The 20,446-nt window shown below is 43.7% G+C and overlaps 1 long non-coding RNA gene across 3 annotated transcripts in view; it reads right to left on the bottom strand.

The window, feature by feature from the left end:
* Positions 1-19,958, bottom strand: part of LOC130305334 (uncharacterized) — a 33,009-nt gene extending 13,051 nt beyond the window's left edge. Inside the window, exon 1 of one of the 3 annotated variants that reach the window (XR_008854943.1) lies at positions 19,759-19,958. This is a non-coding gene — a long non-coding RNA (uncharacterized LOC130305334). Of the gene's footprint in view, positions 1-6,077; positions 6,259-19,758 lie in introns of those variants that run through there. The other 2 variants (XR_008854949.1, XR_008854937.1) reach the window with 2 other exon arrangements.
* Between the last annotated feature and the right edge of the window lie 488 nt (positions 19,959-20,446).

The raw sequence follows: 20,446 nt of genomic DNA, 5'->3' as shown, positions 1-20,446 counted from the left end.
TGATCTCTCCTATAGCACCCCTGTTCATGAGCTGCACAGAGAGAAGATCACGCCGTGGATGATGACAGGTGATAAAGGGACCAAGATATTGTGACGACCTGCCCCCTCAATGCAAGCCTATGGGAGGGGGCGTGACAGGTTAACATTGTAAATTTTTTTTTTTATCATGTGACTCAAGGATTTCTATTGAAGAAATGGGGGGGGGGGCTGAATGCCAGAAAAAACACAAATGTTTAACTAACATGGTGTTTAGCTCCTTAAGGACTGAGGGCATACCTGTACGCCCTAAATCCACTCCCGTTCTATAACAGGGGGGGGGCCACGCCATAGCCCCGCGTCATAGTGGGTCGGGCCGAGACCAGTGGCTAATGCGCCGCTAGTAACCCTTTAGAAGCGGAGTTCAAAGTTCAGGGGGCTGTTCGGGATCGCCGCAGTGAAATTGCGGCATCCCTAACAGCTGTAAGAGAGCAGGAGGGTCCCTTACCTTGCCTTCTGTTGTCCGATCGCCGAACGACAGCTAAGTGCCTGAGATCCAGGCATGAGCGGTCAAGCGGCAGAATCATTGATAAATGGTTTCCAATGAGAAACCTTTGATCCTTGTAAAAGGATCAGTGTGTGCAGTGTTATAGCCCCCTATGGGAGCTATAACATTCAATTTTTTTTTTCACTTTTTTGCACTGATCATTTAACCCCTTCCCTAATAAAAGTTTGAAATCACCCCCTTTCAGAGTTATTTTTTCTGGTTGGGGTTAATGACTAGCAGCGGCGGGATCCCTGCTATAAGTCATTCAGGTCCTGGCTACTGATAGGAACCATCTGCAGAAATGTATTTAACCATTGTGTACAGGGAAAAAAAAAAAAAAAAAAAAAAAAAAAGAACAGATCAGTGGCTTTCTTTTTTAAATAATGAAATCAATGGGAAATTAATTATGGTCCATCGCATACCTTTTTTAGGGTAGGGTCACAGGTAACGCCATTGACCGTCCCTAGAGTGTGCGCCCATTGTTTGCTCCTAGCAGCAATCTGCCCCCAGGAGCAGACACACAGGGACCTCCGGGCACAGTGTACTCCAACACCCCCCCCCCCACCCGTTTCGAGATAGGCCAAAAACTGCCGCAAAGTCTTTGTACACTGCACATGCTCGCAACGACTCGCTGGTCCCTGTCGTGCCTGCGTTGTCTGCTAGTAGCAGCAATCCGCAATCGGGAGGCACACTCTAGTCTCCGACTGATCTGCAACGTAAAATATGCTACAGATCCATTACGTGTGACCCTGCCCTAAGTGTATTAAAGGCTACTTCGGTGGAAAAAAAATTCAAGTCAATAAAGCTTAATCCTTCCAGTACTTATCAACTGTTTACTCTACAGACTAACTTGAGTTCTTTTCTGTCTGACCACAGCATTATCTGCTCACATCTGTCAGGACCTGTCCAGAGTAGGATCAAATCCCCATAGCAAACCTCTCCTGCTCTGGACAGTTCCTGACATGGACAGAGGTGTCAGCAGAGAGCACTGTGGTCAGACAGAAAAGAACAACTCAACTTCCTCTGTAGTATACATCAGCTAAGTACAGGAAGGATTAATATTTTTTTTATAGAGTTAATTTACAAATCTAACTTTCTAGAACCAGTTGATTTGAAAAAGAAAAAAAAAAAAAATATATATATATATATTTTTTTTTCCACCCGAACAACCCTTTAACCCCTTCCCGACCCATGACATACATGTACGTCATGGGTCGGCTCCCATTCTATAACACGGGGCCACTCCATCATAGCGGGTGGGGCCCGGCACCTAGCCACGGCCGGGACCCATGGCTAATAGCGCGCAAAAGTTGATGGCCGCATCTAAAGTGAAACAAAAACGTTGCCAGTTAGCTCAGGGAGCTGATCGGGATCGCCACGGTGAAATCGCGGCATACCGACAGCTTACAGGACAGCCGGAGGGTCCTTACTTGCCTCCATGCTGTCCAATCGCTGAATGACTGCTCATTGCCTGAGATCCAGGCACGAGCAGTCAAGCGGCAGAATCATCGATCAGTGGTTTCCTATGAGAAACCGTGATCAATGTAAAAGATCAGTGTGTGCAGTTTTATAGCCCCCTATGGGAGCTATAACATTGCAAAAAAAAATAAGTGAAAATAAAAAAAAATAAAAAATGATTAAAGATCAGTTAACCCCTTCCCTAATAAAAGTTTGAATCCCCCCCCCCTTTCCCTTAAAAAAATAAATAGAAATAACCATGTGATATGGCCACGTGAGGAAATAGTTTATTAAACAGTCAATGGCGTACGTGCAAAAAAATTCCAAAGTGGCGTATTTCTGGTCACTTTTTATAATCATGAAAAATTTAATAAAAAGCTATCACAAAGTCCGATCATTGCAAAAATTAAAAACGTCAGATCAGGGCGCAAAAATTAGCCCTCATACCGCCCCGTACATGGAAAAATAAAAAAAAGTTATAGGGGGTGGGAACATGACAATTTTAAACGTATACATTTTCCTTAATGTAGTTATGATTTTTTCCATAAGTACAACAAAATCAAACATATAAGTAGGGAATCATTTTAATCATATGGACCTACAGAATAAAGATAAAGTGTCATTTTTTTACCGAAAAATTTACTGCATAGAAACTGAAGCCCCAAAAGTTACAAAATGGTGTTTTTTCTTCAATTTTGTCACATAATGATTTTTTTTTCCATTTCACAGTAGATTTTTGGGTAAAATGACTGATTAGAGTAGAATTGGTGGTGCAAAAAATAAGCCATCATATGGATTTTTAGGTGCAAAATTTAAAACGTTACGTTTTTTTAAAGGTAAGGAGGAAAAAAATTGTGCAAAAACTGAAAAACCCTAGGTCATAAAGGGGTTAAACATTTACATGATGCACAAACAAAAGTGCAGTGTGAACCCACCCATTACAGCTGCATCCATTTACAGATTTTATTTCCATTTAATACGTTATTAAACATTATTATATTAGGTTTCCTGTTTATATTATATTTAACCCCTTAACGACCACGGAAGTAAATGTACGTCCCACACCAGGATGTACATTTACGCCCTGTGTATGAGCGGGAGCATCGGAACGGTGCTCGCATCATACACGGCCCGTAATGGCCGATATCCGTGATCGCACGGATGTCCGCCATTAACCCCTCAGATGCCGTGATCAATACAGATCACGGCATCTGCGGCATTGCGGTACATGGAATGGATGATCGGATCACCCGCAGCGCTGCCACGGCGATCCGATCATCCAGCATGGCGGCCAGAGGTCCCCTCACCTGGCTCCGGCCGTCTCCCGGAGTCTTCTGCTCTGGTCTGAGATCGAGCAGACCAGAAGATCACCGATGGCACTGCACAGTATTAGCAATCAAAGGATTGCTATAGATAGTCCCCTTTGGGGACATAAAAAGTGTAAAAAAAAAAAAGTTGAAAAATGTAAAAATAAAATTTAAAAAAAGTGAAAAATCCCCTCCCCCAATAAAAATGAAAATTGACAGTTTTTCCCCCATTTTACCCTCAAAAGGCGAAAACTTTTTTTTTATATATTTGGTATTGCCGCATGCGTAAATGTCCGAACTATCAAAATATAATGTTAATGGTCCCGTACGGTGAATGGCGTAAACGTAAATTAAAAAAAAAGTCCAAAAATTATGCTTTTTTGTCGCATTTTATTTAAAAGAAAAATTTAATGATTTAAAAGTTTTATATATGCAAATGTGGTATCTTAAAAAAGTAGATGATGGCACAAAAAATGAGCCCTCATACCGCCCTATATACGGAAAAATTAAAAAGTTATAGGGGGTCAAAATAGGGCGATTTTAGATTACTGATTTTGAACAAAAAGTTTTTTTTATTTTTGTACGCTTAAAAAAAATCTAAAAGTATCTAGCCATGGGTATCATTTTAATCATATTGACCAACACATAATTTTTACCGTAAATTGTACACTGAAAACGAACCCCTCCGAAATGTGCAAAATTTGGGTTTTCATTAAAATTTCCTGGGTTCGCCGTACATTTTATGGTAAAATGAGAGGTTTCATTACAAAGTACAATTGGTCACGCAAAAAACAAGCCCTTATATGGGTCTGTAGATGGAAATATAAAAAAGAGTTATGGATTTTAGAAGGCGAGGAGGAAAAACGCAAACATAAAATCGGCCTGGTCCTTAACCCCTTAAGGACCAAGGACGTACCGGTACATCCTGAGTCCTTTCCCTTTCTATAACGTCATAGCGGGTCAAGCCTGGCCTCTAACAACGGCCGGGACCCGTGGCTAATAGCACGTGGCAGTGATCGCGGTGCTGCACGCTTTTAACCCTTTAGACGCGGCGTTCAAAGTTGAACGCTGCGTCTAAAGTGAAACCATGCCGTTAGCTCAGGGAGCTGTTCGGGATCGCCGCGGTGAAATCGCGGCGTCCCAAACAGCTATTAGACACAAGGAGGGTCTCGTACCTTGCCTCCTGGTGTCCGATTGCCGAATGACTGCTCAGTGCCTGAGATCTAGGCATGAGCTGTCATGCGGCAGAATCATTGATCACTGGTTTCTTATGAGAAACCAGTGATCTGTAATAGATCAGTGTGTGCAGTGTTATAGGTCCCTATGGGAGCTATAACATTGCAAAAAAAAAAAGTGGAAAAAAAAAGTGAATAAAGATCATTTAACACCTCCCCTAATAAAAGTCTGAATCACCCCCTTTTCCCATAAAAAAAAACTGTAAATAAATATATGTGATATCACCGCGTGTGGAAATGTACGAATTATAAAAATATATAATTAATTAAACCACACGGTCAATGGCGTACGCGCAAAAAAATTCAAAAGTCCAAAATTGTGTATTTTTGGTCACTTTTTATATCAGGAAAAAATGAATAAAAAGTGATCAAGTACCGCTAAAAACTTCAGATCACAGACCAAAAAATTAGTCCTCATACCGCCCCATACGCGTTAAGATAATAAAGTTATAGGGGTCAGAAAGTGACAAATTTTAACGTATACATTTTCCTGCATGTAGTTATTTTTTTCAGAAGTACGACAAAATCAAACCGCTATATGTAGGGTATCATTTTAATCGTATGGACCTACAGAATAAAGAAAAGGTGTCATTTTTACCGAAAAATTTACTGCGTAGAAACAGAAGTCCCCAAAATTTACAAAAAGGCGTTTTTGTTTCAATTTTGTCTCAATGATTTTTTTGCATTTCGCCGTAGATTTTTGGGTAAAATAACTGATGTCATTACAAAGTAGAATTGGTGGCGCAAAAATATAAGCCATCATATGGATTTTTAGGAGCAAAATTAAAAGGGTTATGATTTTTTTAAAGGTAAGGAGGAAAAACAAAAGTGCAGAAACTGAAAACCCCCTGGTCCTTAAGGGGTTTAGGTGAAAATGGGCTTGGTTCTTAACCCCTTAAGGACCAGGCCAATTTTCAGTGTAGGACCAGAGCGTTTTTTGCACATCTGACCACTGTCACTTTAAGCATTAATAACTCTGGGATACTTTTACCTTTCATTCTAATTCCGAGATATTTTTTTTCATGACATTCTACTTTATGCTAGTGGTAAAATTTTGTCGATACTTGCATCATTTCTTGGTGAAAAATTCCCAAATTTGATGAAAAAATTGAAAATTTTGCATTTTTCAAACTTTGAAGCTCTCTGCTTATAAGGAAAATGGATATTCCAAATAAATTATATATTGATTCACAAATACGATATGTCTACTTCCTGTTTGCATCATAAAGGTGACATGTTTTTACTTTTGGAAGACATCAAAGGGCTTCAAAGTATAGCAGCAATTTTCCAATTTTTCACAACATTTTCAAAATCGGAATTTTTCTTCATGTACCAGTTCAGGTTTGAAGTGGATTTGAATGGTCTTCCCATTAGAAATACCCCACAAATGACCCCATTATAAAAACTGCACCCCTCAAAGTATTCAAAATGACATTCAGTAAGTGCGTTAACGCTTTAGGTGGAGTATGATAAACAAAAAAGGACAATGCGCCCATATCTGTGCCGTTATCCTAACCAACAAAGGAGTAGGGTATCACAATAGAATGTGCTCACCTGGTAATGTTATTCTAAGAGCATAACATCTGTGGTTGCTTTGGGAGCCCAGCTGGTGTGGGTCGGTGGTCACGGTGTGCAGCCTGGATCCTCCCGTCTCACAGGACGGTCAACGTGGAAGATATAATGGCAATGAAGAAGCAAACCTGTAGTGGCGCTCACTAGTGCGGCAGAGTAGAATTTCAGAAGCCGATGGTAAGTAAGAACATACTTTATTCAGAACATGTACAAGGGACTACGCTTTACAAAGGGACAGGCTCCCCTCTTCCTCAGGTCCAACCCTCCTTTAGGCGTTTCACAGGAATAACAGCCAAATAGAGAAAATTCAAAATCTTCATTTTATACACTTATGTTCTTGTAGACCCAGTTTTTTAATTTTTACAAGAGGTAAAAGGAGAAAAATCCTCTCAAAATTTGTAACCCAATTTCTCTCGAGTAAGGAAATATCTCATATGTGTATGTCAAGTGTTCAGCGGGCGCAGTAGAGGGCTCAGAAAGGAAGGTGCGACAATGGGAATTTGGAGAGTGAATTTTTCTGAAATGGTTTTTGGGGGGCATGTCACATTTAGGAAGCCCCTACGGTGCCAGAACAGCAGAAAACCCCCCACATGTCATACCATTTTGGAAACTACACCCCTCAAGGCACTTAACAAGGGGTCCAGTGAGCCTTAACGCCCCACAGGTGTTTGATGACTTTTCCTTAAAGTCAGATGTGTAAATGAAAAAAAAAAATTCTCACTAAAGTGCAGTTTTTTCCCCAAATCTACCATTTTTATAAAAGGCAATGGAGAAAATGCCCCCCAAAATTTGTAACCCCATCTCTTGAGCATGGAAACACCCCATGTTATGATGTAAATTGCTATGCGGGCAAACTATAATGCTCAGAAGAGGGAGTCACATTTGGCTTTTTGAAAGCAAATTTTGCAGAAATGGTTTTTGGGGGACATGTCACATTTAGGAAGCCCCTATGGTGCCAGAACTGCAAAAAAACAAAAAAACACATGCATACTATTTTGGAAACTACACCCCTCAAGGAACGTAACAAGGGGTACAGAGAGCCTTAACACCTCACAGGTATTTCACGACTTTTTGTTAAAGTTGGATGTGTTAATGAGAAAAAAAAATCACTAAAATGCAGTTTTTTCCCCCAAAAAACAATTAAAAACAAAAATTTGTAACCCCATTTCTTCTGAGTATGGAAATACCCCATGTGTGGACTTCAAGTGCTCTGCTGGCGCACTACAATGCTCAAGAGGAGGAGCGCCATTGAGCTTTTGGTAAGAATTTGTTTGGAATGGAAGTCAGGGGCCATGTTCGTTTACAAAGCCCCCAGTGGTGCCAGAACAGTGGACCCCCCACATGTGACCCCATTTTGGAAACTACACCCCTCAGAATTTAATAAGAGGTGCAGTGAGTATTTCAACTCCACTGGAGTTTGACAGATCTTTGGAACAGTGGGCTGAGCAAATGCAAAATTAAATTTTTTCTTTTCACGGACCACTGTTCCAGAAAACTGTCAGACACCTGTGGGGCGCAAATGCTCACTGTACCCCTTATTACATTACGTGAGGGGTGTAGTTTCCAAAATGGGGTCACATGTGGGAGGGGTCCATTGTTCTGGCACATTGTAAACACACGTGGCCTTCAATTCCGGACAAATTTTCTCATCAAATTCCCAATGGCGCTCCTCTTCTGATCATTGCAGTTCGCCCACAAAGCACTTTACATCCACATATGGGGTATTTATATACTCAGAAGAAATGGGGTTACAAATTGTGGGGGGCTTTTTTCCTATTTTCCCTTGTGAAAATGAAAAATTTTGGGTAACTAGCATTTTAGTGAAATTTTATTTTATGGCTCACTATACCCCTTGTTACATTCCGTGAGGGGTGTAATTTCCAAAATAGGATCACATGTGGGTATTTTTTGCGTTTATGGCAGAACCGCTGTAAAATCAGCCACCCCTGTGCAAATCACCAATTTAGGCCTCAAATGTACATGGTGCGCTCTCACTCCTGAGCCTTGTTGTGCGCCAGCAGAGAATTTTACGCCCACATATGGGGCATTTCCGTAATCAGGAGAAATTGCATTACAAATTTTGGGGGTCTTTTTTTCCCTTTTACCTCTTGTGAAAATAAAAAGTAAAGGGCAACACCAGCATAGCATGTTAATGTAAAAATTCTTTTTTTTACACTAACAGGCTGGTGTAGACCAACTTTTCCTTTTCATAAGGGGTTAAAGGAGAAAAATACCCCCAAAATTTGTAGTGCAATTTCTCCCGGGTACGGAAATACCCCATATATTGCACTAAACTGTTTCCTTGAAATACGACAGGGCTCCGAAGTGAGCGCCATGCGCATTTGAGGACTAAATTAGGGATTGCATAGGGGTGGACATAGGGGTATTCTACGGCAGTGATTCCCAAACAGGGTGTCTCCAGCTGTTGCTAAACTCCCAGCATGCCTGGACAGTCAATGGCTGTCCGGAAATGCTGGGAGGAGTTGTTTTGCAACAGCTGGAGGCTCCGTTTTGGAAACACTGCTGAACAATACGTTTTTCATTTTTTATTGGGGAGGAACAGTGTAAGGGGGTGTATATGTAGTGTTTTACCCTTTATTATGTGTTCGTGTAGTGTTTTAGGGTACATTTGCACTGGCGGGTTACAGTGAGCTTACCGCTAGGAGTTTGCACTGCGGCAAAAAATTTGCCGCAGCACATACTTTAAGCAGGAAACTTACTGTAAACCCGTCCATGTGAATGTACCCTGTACGTTCACATGGGGGGGGGGGGGGGGCAAACCTCCAGCTTTTTTAAAACTACAACTCCCAGCATGCACTGACAGACCATGCATGCTGGGAGTTGTACTTTTGCAACAGCTGGAGGCACACTGGATGGATAACCTTCAGTTAGGTTCTGTTACCTAACTCAGTATTTTCCAACCAGTGTGCCTCCAGCTGTGTCAAAACTACAAATACTTGCATGTACTGATAGTCAAAGTGCATGCTGGGAGATTTAGTTACACAACTGCTAGAGGTACGCAACTACAACTCCCAGCATGCTGAGACAGCTGTTTTGCAACATCTGGAGGTCTACAGTTTAGAGACGACTGCACAGTGATTTCCAAACTGTGGGCCTCCAGATGTTGCAAAACTACAAATGCCAGCATGCCCAGACAGCAAACTGCTATGTGGGCATGCTGGGAGTTGTAGTTTTGCAAGATCTAGAGGGCCACAGGTTCACAGCACAGTGATCTCTAAACTGTGACCCCTCCAGCTGTTGCAAAACTAAAAATCCCAGCATGACAGCTGTCTGGGCATGCTGGGAGTTGTAGTTTTGCAACATCTGGATGGTAACAGTGTAGAGACCACTGTATAATGGTCTCAAACTGTAGTCCCCTAGATGTTGCTAAGCAACTTACCGGCTTCCATCAGATCCAGGGAGCTGTCCTCTTCTGCCGCATGACATGCCTCACGCACCGATCTCCGACACCGATAGTCGCCCGCAGCCTCGCCCGCAGGGTAAGTGGATCTTCAGCGCCGGTCCCCTTTGTTTCCCCGTCCTGCCCCGCCTATTGTGGGTGGACAGAACGGGGAAAACGAAAGTTAACCCCCCCGCCCCCGATCTATTGGTGGTCGCATCTAGACCACCAATATCAGGGATAGGAGGGGTGGCACCCCTGCCACCTCACTCCTATCCCTTCAGGGGGATCGTGGGTGTCTTGGACAAGCGCGATCCCCTTATTTTCCGGGTCACCAGGTCACCATAGACCCGTAATCGCGCAAATCGCAAGTGGGAATTCACTTACCATTTGCGCAGATCGCCGACATGGGGAGGTCTGATGACCCCCCCCCCCCCGCCCCTGGACATCTGTGCGGGGTGCCTACTGATCGATATCAGCAGTCACCCCGGTCTGGTCCCCAAAATTCCCGCGGGCGTACGCCCTTGGTCCTTAAGTACCAGGGAGCAAATGCGTACCTGGTCCCTTGGTCCTTAACAGAAAAAAATATGCAATTTTTGCTTCCGTAAGCATATATATATTTTTCTTTTCAAGTGTATAAAACCTATATGTTAACTTGTTGGGGGACAGAGGGCGTATGTATACGCCCACGTCACTTAAGGACAGAGGGCGGTACCTACACGCCCTCTGCATTTCCGATCACTGCAAATCACCGGGTGGTGATCGGAACGGGATGCCTGCTGAAATCATTCAGCAGGCATCCGTGCCAATGCCCGGGGGGGGGGGTCCCGAGATCCTATGTGGGCGGTGATAACAGGCGGCTCCCTGGTGCGGCAATGACGTGCAGACTACAGAAGCTGGTGAGTTGCCTAGCAACATCTGGAGGGCTACAGTTTGAGACCACTATACAGTGGTCTCTAAACTGTAGCCATCCAGATGTTGCAAAACTACAACTCCCAGCATGACCAGACAGCTGATTGCTGGTTAGAAAATACTGAGTTAGGTAACAGAACCTAACTGAATGTTTTCCAACCAGTGTGTCTCCAGCTGTGGCAAAAGTACAATTCCCAGCATGCACGGTCTATCACTACATGCTGGGAGTTGTAGTTTTGAAACAGCTGTAGTATCCCCCCCCATGTAAATGTACAGGGTACATTCACATGGGCAGATTTACAGTGAGTATCCTGCTTCAAGTTTGAGCTGCAGCTAATTTTTCACCGCAGTGCGAACTCCCAGCGGGACACTAACCGTAAACCCGCCATAAAAACACTACACTACCACAAAATAAAGGGTAAAACACTACATATACACCCCCTTACACTGTCCCCCCCCTCATAATAAAAACGTATCGTACAGCAGTGTTTCCAAAATGGAGCCTCCAGCTGTAGCAAAACAACAATTCCCAGCATTTCCGGACAGCCACTGCCTGTCCAGGCATGCTGGGAGTTTAGCAACAGCTGGAGGTACCCTGTTTGGGAATCACTGGCGTAGAACACCCCTATGTCAAACCCTATGAAATCCCTAATTTAGTCCTCAAATGCGCATGGCGCTCTCACACTTTGGAGCCCTGTTGTATTTCAAGGAAACAGTTTAGGGCCACATATGGGGTATTTCTGTAGTTGGGAACAATTGCACTACAAATTTTGGGGGCTTTATCTCCTTTTACCCCTTATGAAAAGGAAAAGTTGGGGTCCACACCAGCCTGTTAGTGTAATTTTTTTCAATTTTTTTTACACTAACATGCTGGTGTTGCTAGGAAGAAAATACCCCCAAAATTTGTAACGCAATTTCTCCCGAGTATGGAAATACCCCATATGTGGGCGTAAAATGCTCTGCAGACACACAAGGCTCAGGAGTGAGAGCGCACTATGTATATTTGAGGCCTAAATTGGTGATTTGCACAGGGGTGGCTGATTTTACAGCGGTTCTGACAACCACAAAAAAATACCCACGTGTGACCTCATTTTGGAAATTACACAGTGAGCCTTAACACCCCACAGATGTTTGACGAATTTTCATTAAAGTTGGATGGGAAAAAGAAAACTTTTTTTCACTAAAATGCTGGAGTTGCCCTAAATTTTTCATTTTCACAAGGGAAAATTGGAAAAAAGCCCCCCCCCAAAAAAAAAAAAAATTTGTAACCCCCTTTCTTCTGAGTAAGAACATAACCCATATGTGGATGTAAAGTGCTCTGCGGGTGCACTACAATTCTCAGAAGAGAAGGAGCACCATTGGGATTTTGGAGAGAAATTTTGTCTGGAATTGAAGGCCACGTGTGTTTACAAAGCCCCCATAGTGCCAGAACAATTGAGTGTAGTGCGCCAGCAGAGCACTTGTAGTGCGCCAGCAGAGCACTTTTAGTCCACACATGGGGTATATCCATATACAGAAGAAATGGGGTTACAAATTTTGGGGAGCATTTTCTTCTCTTACCCCGTGTTAAAAATGTAAATTTGGGGAAAAAAAAATGTTTTTCTTCATTTACACATCCGACTAACAAAAAGTCGGCAAACACCTGTGAGGTGTTAAGGCTCCCTGTACCCTTTGTTACGTTCCTTGAGGGGTGTAGTTTCCAAAATAGTATGCCATGTGTTTTTTTTGCTGTTCTGGCCCCATAAGGGCTTCCTAAATGAGACATGCCCCCTAAAAACCTTTTCAGCAAAATTTGCTTTCCAAAAGCCAACTGTGACTCCTCTTCTGAGCATTGCAGTTTGCACGCAGAGCATTTTACATCCTAACATGGGGTATTTCCATACTCAGAAGAGACGGGGTTACAAATTTTGGGGGGCATTTTCTCCCATTACCCTTTGTAAAAATTGTAAATTTGGAGGGAAAAAACTGTACTTTAGTGAAAAAAGTATTTTCTTCATTTACACATCCAACTTGAACGAAAAGTTGTCAAACAACTGTGTGGAGTTAAGGCTCACTGGACCCCTGATTTTGAATTTTCTCCTTCACTTTGCTGCTATTCCTGTGAAACACCTAAAGGGTTAAACTTTCTGAAAGTAATTTTGACTACTTTGAGGGGGTGCAGTTTTTATAATTGGGTCATTTGTGGGGTATTTTTCATATGAAGGCCCTTCAAATCCACTTCAAAACTGAACTAGTCCTTCAAAAATTCTGATTTTCAAAATTGTGTGAAAAATTTGAAAATTGTTGCTGAAGTTTGAAGCCCTCTGATGTCTTCCAAAAGTAATAAAAATGTCAACTTAATAAAGCAAAGTGGACATATTGTATATGTGAATCATTATATAATTTATTTGCAATGTCTATTTTACTTACAAGCCGAGAGCTTCAAGGTTGGAAAAATGCTAAATTTCCAATTTTCTCATCAAATTTTGGAATTTTTCACCAAGAAATGATGCAAGTATCAACGAAAATTTACCACTAACAAAGTAGAATATGTCACGTAAAACAATCTCGGAATCAAGTTTATAAGTAAAAGCATCCCAGAGTTATTAATGCTTAAAGTGATAGAGGTCAGATTTGAAAAAAGAAATGTTCCCGTCCTTAGTCATAATGGGCTTCGCCCCCAAGGGTTTAACCGTTACATGGCCATGAAGTGCAGGAGCTGTGCCCATTTCATAAGCGGTGAGAGACGGCTATTATCAGAAGCAATCCCGCAGCTCATTAACCCTTAAAACGCATGATCAGCATTGATCACGGCGTCTAAAGGTAGAAAATGCTGATGCCTTATAAGTTACGCAAATAAAACATGTTATATGGAATAGCGCAGAGTGAGCTCAGCCAGACAGCAGTGTACATTTTTCAAATCTTGTGCAGAGGAACAGCTGACCATGATAACCAGATTCCAGCTTTAATTTTTTTTTAAAGCCTTTCTAAAAATAAAAGCTGAAATCCAGTTGGTTGCTATGGGCAACTGCTCCTGCACAAGGTTTGACAAATCTCCCCCTATGGCCATGTTCACACAGGAATTTCTGCACGGAAAATGTCCATACAGACATTCCACACAGTGGAGCACTGGCAGAACACGCTAGAACTGCTCACAAATGCTCCGCCTCAGACAGCAATGCATTTCTGAGCGGAATCCACGAGAACAGAACAGGTTCAATGTTGTTACTGGCGTCAGAATAAGGATTTCCGCAGTAGATGCTGCAGGGGCGATTGTTGTGCGATGCAGAATATTTATGCGGAATTCCGCACGGACCTTCCGCTGTGTGAACGTAGGCTACGGCTATGTTCACATTGCAGAATTTTCTCTACTTCTCCATGCAAAAACCATGGCACCCAAGTCATTTTAACCCCACAGTTTTTCAGTTTTTGCATTTTCGTTTTTTGCTCATCACCTTCTAAAAATATTAACACTTTCAATTTTGCACCTACAGATCAATATGCGGGCTTATTTTTTGCGCCACCAATTGTACTTTTTAATGACAAAACTTTTTAATCGCAAAACCAGAAAAATTTATATTTGTGGGGCAAAACTGAAAAAAAAAAAATAAAAAAAAAAAAAATAAAAAAAAGCAACCCATTTTGTAACTTTTGGGGCTTCCGATTCTATACAGTACGCTTTCCTGTAAAAATGACACCATATCTTTATTCTGTAGGTCCGTACGGTTACAAGGGGAATAATATGGAGGGGGGTGATGACTATCCTCACTCCCTCTGACCCCCTTGTGCCATTATCCCTCCCCCCTCTATCCTAATGCCCGTGTGCTATAAAAAAAAAAGTGTAAAATAAATAGTCACTAAATTTGATTACCCCCCCCTCCGTTTCCCTTTTTGCCATATCTGATATTAAAAGCACAAGGGGATTAATATAGGGTGTGATTAATCCCCCTTAATCCACTTTTGCCATTATTCCCCCCTCCATCTGATGCCCTTTTGCCATTATCCCCCTCCATCTTAAGCTGCTTTCACACTATAAAATTCATCCGTTTTAAAGATCTGTTTGATGTTCCGTTATGAAAACCCTGAAAAGCTGCCATTAAACGTCCGTTAGAAAATCCCATTATAGTCTATGGCATTTTTACATGATCCCGTTTTTATCAGTTATAGTCCGTTATTTTGTGACTGAAGATAGTAACGGGAGAAATAGTGCATGCACTAGTTCTTCCGTTCATTCTCCTGTTACAAAATAATGTCCATTATTAATAACAGACTATAACGGATTGAAACGGATCATAGAAAATCCCATTATAGTCTATGGGATTTTTACAACAGATGTATGGGATTTTCTAAAGGACGTTTAATGGCCGATTTTCTGGGTTTTCATAACGGAACATCAAACGGATCTTTAAAACGGATGAATTTTATAGTGTGAAAGCAGCTTAAGATGAAGGGGGATAATGGCAAAAGGGCATCAGAGGGAGGGGGGGAATAATGGAACAAGGGGATTAAGTATCGCATTAGTATAAAGGAAAGCACACGCCTTTTGTCCACGGGTACCCCTCGCGCGCAAGTTCCGCATGAGGAGTACCCGCAGACATGCTTTCAGCCTTTGTGGGTACAGTCGCTAAAAAGGTTAAGAACCACTGTTCTAGAGGACACCTTATCACTGGATCATGGGGGGGTTTGGTGGGTAAAACAGTACCTCCCCATAAGAAAATTTAAATAGCCCATAGGGTGGTGGTACCCAAAGAGGGAGAATCCAGCTTTTGCTAAACTACAACTCCCAGCATGCCTGGACCATCAAAGGCTTTCTGGCCATGCTGGGAGTTATAGTTTTGCAACAGCTGGAGGCTCCCTGTTTGGATAACAGTGCCCTATGCTCAGGGCTGCTGTCAGAAATTTGGGGGCCCCTTACACTGATCAAGGCCTAGGCCCCCCCCACCCCAGGGGCCCACCTCTGATTCCCCCCACTAGGGCCAGTCTCTACTCCACACCCAAGTCCTCCCCAACTCTAGGAACTATATATATTTTTTTGAACCATGAAGTAAAACTTTAGTATGAATTAATTACCATTTTAATCGTATGAACCCCCAAAAGTTGCAAAATTGTGTTTTTTATTCAATTTTACCCCACATTTTTTTTCCATAGACTCCAAATTACAGATTTCATTACAAAGTACAATTGGTGGCACAAAAAAGCCCCATATGGGTCTATAAGTGGAAAATGTAACGTGTTATGGCTTTTAGAAGGCAAGAAGGAAAAATGAAAATGCAAAAAAAAAAAAAAATTCCTTAAAGGGGTTAATATAATGGTGTCAAAAAGTCCCATCAGCACAAAAAATGCCCCTCGTACATCCCTGTATACAGAAAAATAAGTTATAGGAGTCAGAAGAAGATATTTATTGTCTTATAAATAGTTATAATTTTTTACAAATAGTACCATAAAACAACCTATCAATTGGGTACCATTGTAATTTTATGTACCTTTATAATTTAATACCCTTAACCACTTAAAGGGGTACTCCACCCCAAACCTAAGATGTTAGATCGCGGGACCCCATGCGATCTCCGGTGCGGCACCCAGTTATTCGGCACACGGAGAGAATTGTGCGCCATGGCCGATGCGGCCACCGCGCCCCCTCCATTCAATTCTAATTTAAGGTACATACAATTACAATAATACCCAATTTATAGGTTGTTTTATGTTACTACTTGTAAAAAATGATAACTTTTTGTAAGACAAATAGGCTTATATAATTCTCCTTTTCTGACTCCTATAACTCTCTGTATACATGGATGTATGAGGGGCATTTTTTGTGCTGATGGGACTATTGACCACTTTCCATTTTTTTCTTCTAGTACAGTGGTGGGCAACCTTTTTTTTACCAAATGAGCCAAATCTCGCCAAAACCACGATTGAAATTTATTTTGAGAGCCACATTTTTTAAGCCGAATACACATAGGATGGTACCCTGTTTATAGTTTCAATACGTTTTTATAGAGAATATTCTGCATGCAAGTATCCACATAGGTCGGGAGGATACAAATAACTAATAAAACAAAAACTTTAGAATAATATTTATCGATAACGTTATATTCCGTAAAATTTGCCATACAATGTAGAGAAAATTACATCCTGACAAATTGGGACCTGTGGATGGCGCACTGGCATTTACCTGTGGATGGCGCACTGGCATTTACCTGTGGATGGCGCACTGGCATTTACCTGTGGATGGCGCACTGGCATTTACCTGTGGATGGCGCACTGGCATTTACCTGTGGATGGCGCACTGGCATTTACCTGTGGATGGCGCACTGGCATTTACCTGTGGATGGCGCACTGGCATTTACCTGTGGATGGCGCACTGGCATTTACCTGTGGATGGCGCACTGGCATTTACCTGTGGATGGCGCACTGGCATTTACCTGTGGATGGCGCACTGGCATTTACCTGTGGATGGCGCACTGGCATTTACCTGTGGATGGCGCACTGGCATTTACCTGTGGATGGCGCACTGGCATTTACCTGTGGATGACGCACTGGCATTTACCTGTGGATGACGCACTGGCATTTACCTGTGGATGACGCACTGGCATTTACCTGTGGATGACGCACTGGCATTTACCTGTGGATGACGCACTGGCATTTACCTGTGGATGACGCACTGGCATTTACCTGTGGATGACGCACTGGCATTTACCTGTGGATGACGCACTGGCATTTACCTGTGGATGACGCACTGGCATTTACCTGTGGATGACGCACTGGCATTTACCTGTGGATGACGCACTGGCATTTACCTGTGGATGACGCACTGGCATTTACCTGTGGATGACGCACTGGCATTTACCTGTGGATGACGCACTGGCATTTACCTGTGGATGACGCACTGGCATTTACCTGTGGATGACGCACTGGCATTTACCTGTGGATGACGCACTGGCATTTACCTGTGGATGACGCACTGGCATTTACCTGTGGATGACGCACTGGCATTTACCTGTGGATGACGCACTGGCATTTACCTGTGGATGACGCACTGGCATTTACCTGTGGATGACGCACTGGCATTTACCTGTGGATGACGCACTGGCATTTACCTGTGGATGACGCACTGGCATTTACCTGTGGATGACGCACTGGCATTTACCTGTGGATGACGCACTGGCATTTACCTGTGGATGACGCACTGGCATTTACCTGTGGATGACGCACTGGCATTTACCTGTGGATGACGCACTGGCATTTACCTGTGGATGACGCACTGGCATTTACCTGTGGATGACGCACTGGCATTTACCTGTGGATGACGCACTGGCATTTACCTGTGGATGACGCACTGGCATTTACCTGTGGATGACGCACTGGCATTTACCTGTGGATGACGCACTGGCATTTACCTGTGGATGACGCACTGGCATTTACCTGTGGATGACGCACTGGCATTTACCTGTGGATGACGCACTGGCATTTACCTGTGGATGACGCACTGGCATTTACCTGTGGATGACGCACTGGCATTTACCTGTGGATGACGCACTGGCATTTACCTGTGGATGACGCACTGGCATTTACCTGTGGATGACGCACTGGCATTTACCTGTGGATGACGCACTGGCATTTACCTGTGGATGACGCACTGGCATTTACCTGTGGATGACGCACTGGCATTTACCTGTGGATGACGCACTGGCATTTACCTGTGGATGACGCACTGGCATTTACCTGTGGATGACGCACTGGCATTTACCTGTGGATGACGCACTGGCATTTACCTGTGGATGACGCACTGGCATTTACCTGTGGATGACGCACTGGCATTTACCTGTGGATGACGCACTGGCATTTACCTGTGGATGACGCACTGGCATTTACCTGTGGATGACGCACTGGCATTTACCTGTGGATGACGCACTGGCATTTACCTGTGGATGACGCACTGGCATTTACCTGTGGATGACGCACTGGCATTTACCTGTGGATGACGCACTGGCATTTACCTGTGGATGACGCACTGGCATTTACCTGTGGATGACGCACTGGCATTTACCTGTGGATGACGCACTGGCATTTACCTGTGGATGACGCACTGGCATTTACCTGTGGATGACGCACTGGCATTTACCTGTGGATGACGCACTGGCATTTACCTGTGGATGACGCACTGGCATTTACCTGTGGATGACGCACTGGCATTTACCTGTGGATGACGCACTGGCATTTACCTGTGGATGACGCACTGGCATTTACCTGTGGATGACGCACTGGCATTTACCTGTGGATGACGCACTGGCATTTACCTGTGGATGACGCACTGGCATTTACCTGTGGATGACGCACTGGCATTTACCTGTGGATGACGCACTGGCATTTACCTGTGGATGACGCACTGGCATTTACCTGTGGATGACGCACTGGCATTTACCTGTGGATGACGCACTGGCATTTACCTGTTTATTTACTCAAGTATAAGCCGAGTTTTTCAGCACGATTCGTGCTGAAAACACCCCCCTCGGCTTATACTCGAGTGAACTCTCCGCACTCAGTGGTCTTCAACCTGCGGACCTCCAGAGGTTTCAAAACTACAACTCCCAGCAAGCCCGGGCAGCCCCCCTTTTCACATCAACCCTTTTTATGTCAATTCCACAATGTCACATTTCCGCGCCCCCCCCCCCTCGTGTCACATTTCCGCCCCCCCCCCCCTCGTGTCACATTTCCGCCACCCCCCCCCTCGTGTCACATTGCCGCCACCCCCCCCCTCGTGTCACATTTCCACCCCCTCCACCTCGTGTCACATTTCCGCCCCCCTCCATGATGGCCATCACGCCTTTCTTTTTCCCCTGCCTTATTCACATCTCTGATTTCCATAGTTAGGCACACTTAATTCATAATCACCACCCCCCCTCTCCCATGATGGCCATCAGTCACCCCTTTCATTTGTCTCTCCCTGGCCCTGTCCACATTTCTCATTTCCAAGTTCCAGAGGCATATAGTTCATATTCATGTTCCAAAGGCAGTCTGGGCATGCTGGGAGTTGTAGTTTTGCAACAGCTGGAGGCACCCTGGTTGGGAAATACTGCTGTACAGGTACACCCAATTTATACGAGTTAGTTCATTTAGTTAATATAGTTGTTGTAGGCCCCTCTCAGATGGCGACATACCTGGGGACTGTGACCTACAACTATATGGGAGCAACTGTCTGCAAAGAGGGGCCCTACGACAACTATACCCCCATATAACCACATGCTAACAGTTGCTCCCATATAATTGCAGACCTCAGTCCCCAGGACCCAGCTGCCTGTCACTGTCATTCCGTATTTACACCAACACTCCATTGGAACCCACCCCACCCATGCTTATACTACTATGTACCCTCACGGTTGGCCGGGTGCCTTCAGCTCAGGGTAGGCTCTTCTCCAAGGTGTCTAGGCCTATTCATCCGGTACGCTTCAGCTCCTCCCCAGCAGGCAGCGCTACTGAGATGGTGGGGCATGCCGATTATAGCGCAGCGGACGTGCCTGCGAACTGCACCTTCATTATGCTAACTGTGTATAGCGGCTGCTCCACTGGAGCCATAAAAACAAAAAATGAAAGGCGCCGGGTACCGGTTGTACCCCCCTGATGGGGCCCCTGCCTACGGGCTAATTTTTTATGTGGGGAGAGAGTAACCGTATAAAAGGTGTGTGTAAATGTAGTGTTATAGGGGAGATTTATCAAAACCTGTCCAGAGGAAACGTTGCCCATAGCAACCAATCAGATGACTCATTTTTCAGACGCCTATTAAAAAAGAAAGATTTGATTGGTTGCTATGGTAAACTCCGCGACTTTACCTTCAGAGAGTTTTTGATAAATCTCCCCCTTAGGCTTCTTTCACACTATGTAAGTGGTTCCGTTACAAACGGACATTAAGTTTTTTTTTGCCCCCACTTTAACTGCCCTTAATGTCCGTTATTGTAACGGAGCCTAACGGGAGTCATAACGGGCAAAGAGGATCCCATTCACTTGAGTGGGATTCCACTAGCGTCCGTTAGAACTCCTGTTATTGTGGCCGAATATAGCG

This window comes from Hyla sarda, chromosome 1 (assembly GCF_029499605.1).
Source record: "Hyla sarda isolate aHylSar1 chromosome 1, aHylSar1.hap1, whole genome shotgun sequence".
NCBI lineage: Eukaryota > Metazoa > Chordata > Amphibia > Anura > Hylidae > Hyla > Hyla sarda.
This window is presented reverse-complemented; position numbering and strand designations above follow the sequence as displayed.